General features: G+C 38.0%; 1 protein-coding gene across 2 annotated transcripts in view; it reads right to left on the bottom strand.

The window, feature by feature from the left end:
- MEGF9 (multiple EGF like domains 9) overlaps window positions 1-7,509 on the bottom strand; it is a 118,357-nt gene that overhangs the window by 15,122 nt on the left and 95,726 nt on the right. The gene's annotated exons all lie outside the window — the stretch shown is intronic.

The raw sequence follows: 7,509 nt of genomic DNA, 5'->3' as shown, positions 1-7,509 counted from the left end.
AAAAAAAAAAAAAAAAAATATATATATATATATATATATGTCACATACTTGTAACACTTTACTCCTACAGTGCTACTGGGCTTACATGCTTATTATTTCGGGGCTTTTTACTATTCTAAATAAGACTCCACATGTCTGTGACCACCACAATATAATTCTACTCTCTTAAGCCATTTATACCAGAATATTTTTTCCAGAAGAATTTTTTATTTCTGTTTGTTTTTTGCCATACCCTGCAATGAGAAATCAATGAGTAAAAAAAAAACCTTACATGGTAAACAATGCTATCTCAAAAGTAAAAATGAAAGCAAGTATAAAATTTAGCCCAACACAGTGGCTCAAACCTGTAATCCCAGCACTTTGGGAGGTCAACGCAGGTAGATCGCTTGAGCCCCGGAGTTTGGGACCAGCCCGGGCAACAGGGAAAAACCTTGTCTCTACAAAAAATACAAAAATTAGCTGGGTGTGGTGGTGCATGCCTGTAGTCCCAGCTACTCGGGAGGCTGAGGTGGGAGGATCACTTGAGTCTGGAAGGTTGAGGCTGTAGTGAGCTATGATCATGCCACTGCACTCCAGCCTGGGAAACAGAGTGAGACCCTGTCTCAGAAGAAAAAAAAATAAATTAAAAAAAGGATAAAATTCATTGATTCTTAAATATTCATCACTATTTACATTGCTTTACGGTGCATGTACCTTAAGTACAACTATAGAGAAAGAAAACTAATAAAGATAGGCCAGCCATAAATAACCAAAGTGTTAACAACAGTTGTGAGAGGCAATAGCCCTTTCAGTGTTTTCCTCCTCTAGTCTTCAAATTATCTCTAGTATACATGCATCACTTTTGTTTTTTGTTATCTTGATTTTTCTTATTGTAAAATAACACACTGTAAAACATATCACAAACACATTGTAAAATATTTCAAGAACTCAAGCAATTTGAAACACTTCATATATATATTTAAGAATTATTTATTTTACAATAAAATAAAGACCATAACATTTAAAACCTATATACGGTAGAAACTAATGATGTGAATTTGCTTTTTTAATAGCTTACAAATCCTCTGTGAGAGGCAACACAGCATTTCAAAAATGGTATGGGATTTAATGTCAAATTTGTGTTCCATTTCCAGCTGAACTTCTCACAAACTATGTTACCTCAAGCAAATAGCTTCTCTGATTTTCACTCTTCTAATCTGTAAAATGGGATAATAATTCTTTGGCTAATGATTTAATATAATGTGAGCATTTCAAAGGGTGAAAGACTACTGCATAGGACAAAATGTTTTTTCTTTATATCTTAATTTCCTCATCTGTAAATTTTAAAAGCTGAACTAGATGAAATCTAAGGTTTCCTTTAAATCTAAAATCTAAGGGTCTTTCTTTTATGATCAATGATATATAAAAATAAGCTGAAGTTTAACATTGTTCATTGTGCTCTGCCTGGAACCTCCAAAATATAACAATACTGCCCTAAAACTCACATTCTCACATTCTCATTGCTGAAAGATGGCCAAAGTGTGGATCAAAAGAAAAAGGAATGTTTCCTGAAGATGATTTTTTTTCATGCTCCTTGACTAAGCATCGCAAAAATCTTTGTAGAGATAACCAAGAAAATAACTAGTCAAAGAAAGGAATGTAGGGCTCCTTTCCAGCCTAATTCAGGGACAAAACATTGAAAACATACCTGCAAAAATTGTTACCTGCAAAAAGACCTTTCCTTATTCCTTTATTTATTTTACCATTGCATCATTTATATATAAACCTGTCGGAAATACAGTAATGTGCTTTGTTGTAGGAAGAAATGCCTTACCCTCTTTATAGAACAAAAGGCAAGCTTCAACCTGTCAAACTGAAAGGAGGCCACTATGGAGCCCAGCTTAACAAGGGAGAGAGTAATAGGGCATAAGGTCAGAGAGAAACGCAGGACCCAGAAAATGTAAAACCAGATAGGCCATGGAGAGATGTTTGAATTCTGTTTATTCCAAAAGGGATGAGAACCCATTGGAAGGTTTAAGCATGAAAATGACATGATCTGGTTTTACATTTTAAAAAGATTGCTCTGGTTGTTATATGGAGACTAACTGTGGTAGGGTGGGGATCAGGTAAGAGGGAGAGAAGAGAGGAGGCTGAAAGACCACATGAGACTGCGCCAAAGTAGTTCAAAGGGATGACAGTGGCTTGGGCAAGGATGATGCAATAAAAGTCACGAGCAGTGGTCAGATTCAGAGTATGTTTTGAAGATAGGGCTGATGGAATATACTGATAAGCTGGATATTTGCAGTAAGAAAAAGGAGAAAAATCAAATATGACTACTAGGCTTTGGGACTCAGTAACTTGGTGAAATGGATAGAGCAGGCTTAACTTGTAAAGTTGAAAAAAAAGTTGTTTTGCATGTGTTAGGTTTATAATGCCAATTAAAACATTCAAGTGAAGATGTCAAGTGGATATTTGACTGTTGGACTGTTGGATATTTGAGTGTGGAGATCAAGGGAGAAATGTAAATCTGATAATAAGCACATCTATAGATGGCATTTAAATTAAATCCAGGGTTAAGGGAGAAAATGAGCTAAAACAAACAAACAAATACAAATTAAATCCAGGGGAATGAATGAGACCACTTAGGAAGAAAGTTTAAATGGCAAAGACAAACGTGACAAGCTCAGAGCCCTGAGGCACTCCAATGCTTGTAGTTGAACTGAGGAAGATGTAGTGGAACTAATAAGAAGGAAAAGCTGGTTAGGTAGCACAAAAACCAGGAAAGCATGATACCCAAAGTAAGGATCACTGGGGAGTAGATTAGTCAACTCAGTCAAGCTACTCAGGTCAAGTTACTCATCACAGGACACTATGAATACATAAAGGTACACTGGATTTTCAAAGGAAGTATATTATATGAACATAAACTTCCAGTTTTAAAAATAATATCCCCCCACCTCCATTTTAAGGGAAATGTGCTTAATAAAGAAAATCTGGAAAAATACAGGAGTAGAAAGGGATAAAAAATAATCCTAGGAAATCTCTCATTAAGATTTTTAGGCTGGGCTCCATGGCTCAAGCCTGTAATCCCAGGACTTTGGGAGGCCCAGATGGGTGAATCACTGAAGGTCAGGAGTTCAAGACCAGCCTGGCCACCATGGTGAAACCCCAAGTCTACTAAAAATACAAAAATTAGCCAGGCATGTGATGGTGGGCGCCTGTAATCCCAGCTACTTGGGAGGCTGAAGCAGGAGAATCGCTTGAACCTGGGAGGCAGAGGTTGCAGTGAGCCAAGATCGTGCCATGCACTCTAGCCTGAATGACAGAGCAAGACTCAGTCTCAAAAAAAGAAAAAAAAAAAAACCCCACAGATTTTTAGTACTTCTCTTTGTAATCTTGTGTCATTTACAGGGGTTTGGCTTTTGTTTTTTAACTAGTCTAATCATATGGCATATGTCATTTTATACCTTGCTTCTTTCACTTTCTCATATTGCTATATATCATTCTTTAAAACATTTTATCAGCCAGGTACAGTGGCTCATACCTGTAACCCCATCACTTTAGGAGGCTGAGGCAGGCGGATCACCTGAGGTCAGGAGTTTGAGACCAGCCTGCCCAACATGGCAAAACCCCATCTCTACTAAAAATACAAAAAAAATTAGCTGGGCATGATGGTGGGCACCTGTAATCCCAGCTACTCAGGAGGCTGAGGCAGGAGAATCACTTGAACCCAGGAGGCGGAGGTTGCAGTGAGTCAAGATCGTGTCATGCACTCCAGCCTAAGTGACAGAGCAACTGTACTCCAGCCTGGACAACAAGAATGAAACTCCGTCTCAGAAAAAAAAACAAAATAAAACATTTTATCGAGAATGTAATAACAGTTACCATTTACTGATTACTTGTGATGCGTCAGACACTATATGAAGGCTGTACTAACGTATTCCATTTAATCTTCACAACAACCCACTAGGCAGTTACTGCTATTATATCAAATTTATAGGTGAAGAAACAGATTAAGTAACTTGCCCAATGTAAGGTCAACATTTGGTTTTCTGTGTTTTTAATAACATACTGCCTAGATAACAGTATTTATTTCATACCCTACTGTGAGAAATTGGGTTGTCTAACTTTTTAAAATTGTAACTACCACTTTGGCGAGCATCTTTGAACATAAGCTTCTTATGAATTTAGAATTCTTTCCTTAGAATAGATTCCTGGAAATAGAATTACCGGATCAAAGAAGAATTTTTAAGATTTCTAATACTTACTATCAAATTGCTTTCCAAAATGTTTATCCAAATATATTTTACCACAAAAAAGAGTACTTTGAAAATCTACTTCAATCTAAAACAGAAGGAACAGAAAACAGTAGGGGGGTGAAAATAGGACTGTAAAACGTAGTAAGTGGCCACCAGAGGGCAACCTTATCACAGCACTGTTGAAAATAAAGACACTTGACAAGAGTGGTTTTATATAAAGCTTGTAATTTTAAATAAAGTATTTGCACTACTTCATGTTGGATTCCACTTTTATTATAATTCCAAACAAAGAAGCCATTTATTTCTCTCACTACTAGCTGCTTTTAGAAACCATAACCATGAAAAAGAATTATTTTGCCTTAAATTATCTCCAGATCAAGGACAGGTCAGCACTTACATGACAGCAAAGAGAGTGGCCTCATTGCTGTAAGAAAAATTAAAACTGAGAATCAGCAATGTAGACTGCTTTTTGGTACTGTAAAAGATCTAGGGAGTAATTTTAATCAGCTCAGTATAATGAAGTATTCCTGTTGTTACCCAGTATTGAAAATCATTTTTCTTAGGCCGGGCGTGGTGGCTCAAGCCTGTAATCCCAGCACTTTGGGAGGCCGCGACGGGCGGATCACGAGGTCAGGAGATCGAGATCATCCTGCCTAACCCGGTGAAACTCCGTCTCTACTAAAAAATACAAAAAACTAGCCGAGCGAGGTGGCGGGGCGCCTGTAGTCCCAGCTACTCGGGAGGCTGAGGCAGGAGAATGGCGTGAACCTGAAGCTTGCAGTGAGCTGAGTGCCGGCCACGCACTCCAGCCTGGAACACAGCGAGACTCCGGTCTCAAAAAAAAAAAAAAAAAAAAAAAAATCATTTCCTCTTATGTCTTCCACTCATTTGTGCATTTATTTGATCAAATTTGTAGCAGGTTACTATATGTAAAGCTCCATGCTAGAGATTGTGTATACAATGAGTGAAAAAAAAACTCTCTCCTCATGACGTGAGGCCGTATGTGACTCAGAACCATCAATAATATAAATTAGAAACTGTGAAAAGTGCTATGAAAAAAATAAAGTAATGTAAACATAAATAGGGACATTCCTTAAGCCTAAAGGCATCAGGAAATGCTCCGATGAAGGCCTTTAATTGATGACCTAGAGGGAGAAATATGATTTTATAAGGCAAGAGAGGTCAAGGATGGACGGTAGAGGTGGATTAGAAAAAACCTTTCTTGGCAGAGGAAGCATCATATATGAGACCTGGAAGCAGGGAACATGACTTGTTTTAGAAATCAGTGTGACTGGGATCAGATGTAATAAAAGAACGCCAGGGCCGGGCCGCGGTGGGCTGCAGCCTGTAATCAGCACGTTGGGAGTCCGAGACGGCGGATCACGAGTCAGGATATCGAGACCATCCTGCTAACACGGTGAACCCCGTCTCTACTAAAAAAAATACAAAAACTAGCTGGGCAGAGGTGGCTGGGCGCCTGTAGTCCCAGCTCCTCGGAGACTGAGCGGAGAATGGAGTAACCTGGAGGCGGAGCTGAGTGAGCTGAGATCCGGCCACTGCACTCAGGCGAGGGTACTCGCCTCAAAAAAAAAAAAAAAAAGAACGCAGAAGATAAACTGGCAAATAGGCAGGACAAGATCACATAAAAGAAAAAAAAAAAAAAATAATATATTATATATATATATAATTCTCTTCTAAATCAATTTGTTTCACTATAGAGTATTTGAATGAAGAATAAACTTTCAACCGATTTTCCAGGGTACTTTCGACTTCAAATATTTTGCCACCCTGTTCTCTTAAAACACTTGTCAGGCTAGTGTGTCCTGATTTTTTTGTTTGTTTGGGGAAAAAAATGTTTCCAAGGAAGGAACTTAATCCTCACATTTAGGAAAACTAAGATCAGAAGTTAATTGGCTTTAGTTTTTAATAGTTTGACTAAGTTTGCCTAAATGTGGTTTTCTTTGTTTTTATACTGCTTAGGGTTTGCTGAGCTTTCTGAATCTGTGGGTTGATGCCTTTAATCAATTTGGAAAATTTCTGGTCATTTTCTCTTCAGATATTACTGTGACCCAATATCTCTTTCCTCTCGTTTTAGCTCTCCAATTACATTTATGCTAAACCTTTTGGCTGTGTCCCACATCTTCCCTGCTCTGTTCTTCCCATTATATTTTCTCGAAATGCTTCAGTTTGGATATTTTTAATTGTACTGTATTCAAGTCTACTAACTTTGTCTTCACTGTGTACAATTTACTGTTAGATTAATGCAATGAGTTATTAATTCACATGTTGTATTTTTCAGTTCTAGTTTGTTCATTTGATTTTTTAGAGATTCCAATTTCTACTGAAATTTTGCCTCTCTTCACCTATTTTGTCTGATTTTCCCTCTATTGTATGAAAATACGAATTTTAGTTAAGTCTTTCTACGCTAACTCTAACATCTAGATCACCTAAGGGCCTGCTTCCATTGTTCATTTTTTTCTCTTTGGTATTGGTCACATTTTTCTGTCTTTGCATTGTGTAGTATTTTTTACTGTATGCCGGACACAGTATATAAAAGAACCAGAGAGGGCTCCTCTTTCCTCAATTAGCAGATATAATGAGAGAATTACTTCAATCCAATCGGAAGTTGAGGCGGCCTGAGGGTGCACTATAATTTTAGTATGAGTTAATCAACTTCTGATTCCTTACTATTTCTTGGTCATGACCCTCTAAAGCTTTTGATTGAGAGCCTAGCAAGCTTGTGTCTCCTTGGCCCTAAAAGACTGTGAGAGATTTGTATCGGCCTTTGGTAATTTGAGCCTAGGTCCCACTGCATGCACCTTCAGAGTCTGAGAACATCTTGAGGGGGAGATAATTGAATGTCACAGCAGGCCCTCTCTTTCTAAATGGATTTTGTCTCCTCAGCACAAGACTGAAAGAGAAAGAGATTTTTTTCTACCTTTCTGGCCCAGCCTTCCATCTTCTGCATAGTCAGCTAATATCCTGTGGAAAAGCTGGCCTTGTGTTTAGGGATCCTCTTATTTCCAACCATTATGCAAGCCTTAAATGACTGCCAAAAGCATTTCTTGTATCTCTTTCCTAAAGAAGAATTCCTTTGCTTGGATCTAGCTCATTCTTTGCCTATGCTCGGAATCAGCAAATGTCCCCTGGAAAGACAATGGCTGGTGATCATCAGTTTACCTAGGAAGAGTTCCAACCTTTCTGGAATTGTAGTTCCTATCGTTCTCCTTGCCTCCATAGGTGTGTGTATACATATATATATATATATATA

Source organism: Rhinopithecus bieti, unplaced genomic scaffold (assembly GCF_001698545.2).
Source record: "Rhinopithecus bieti isolate Rb0 unplaced genomic scaffold, ASM169854v2 scaffold_13710, whole genome shotgun sequence".
NCBI classification, from domain to species: domain Eukaryota; kingdom Metazoa; phylum Chordata; class Mammalia; order Primates; family Cercopithecidae; genus Rhinopithecus; species Rhinopithecus bieti.
This window is presented reverse-complemented; position numbering and strand designations above follow the sequence as displayed.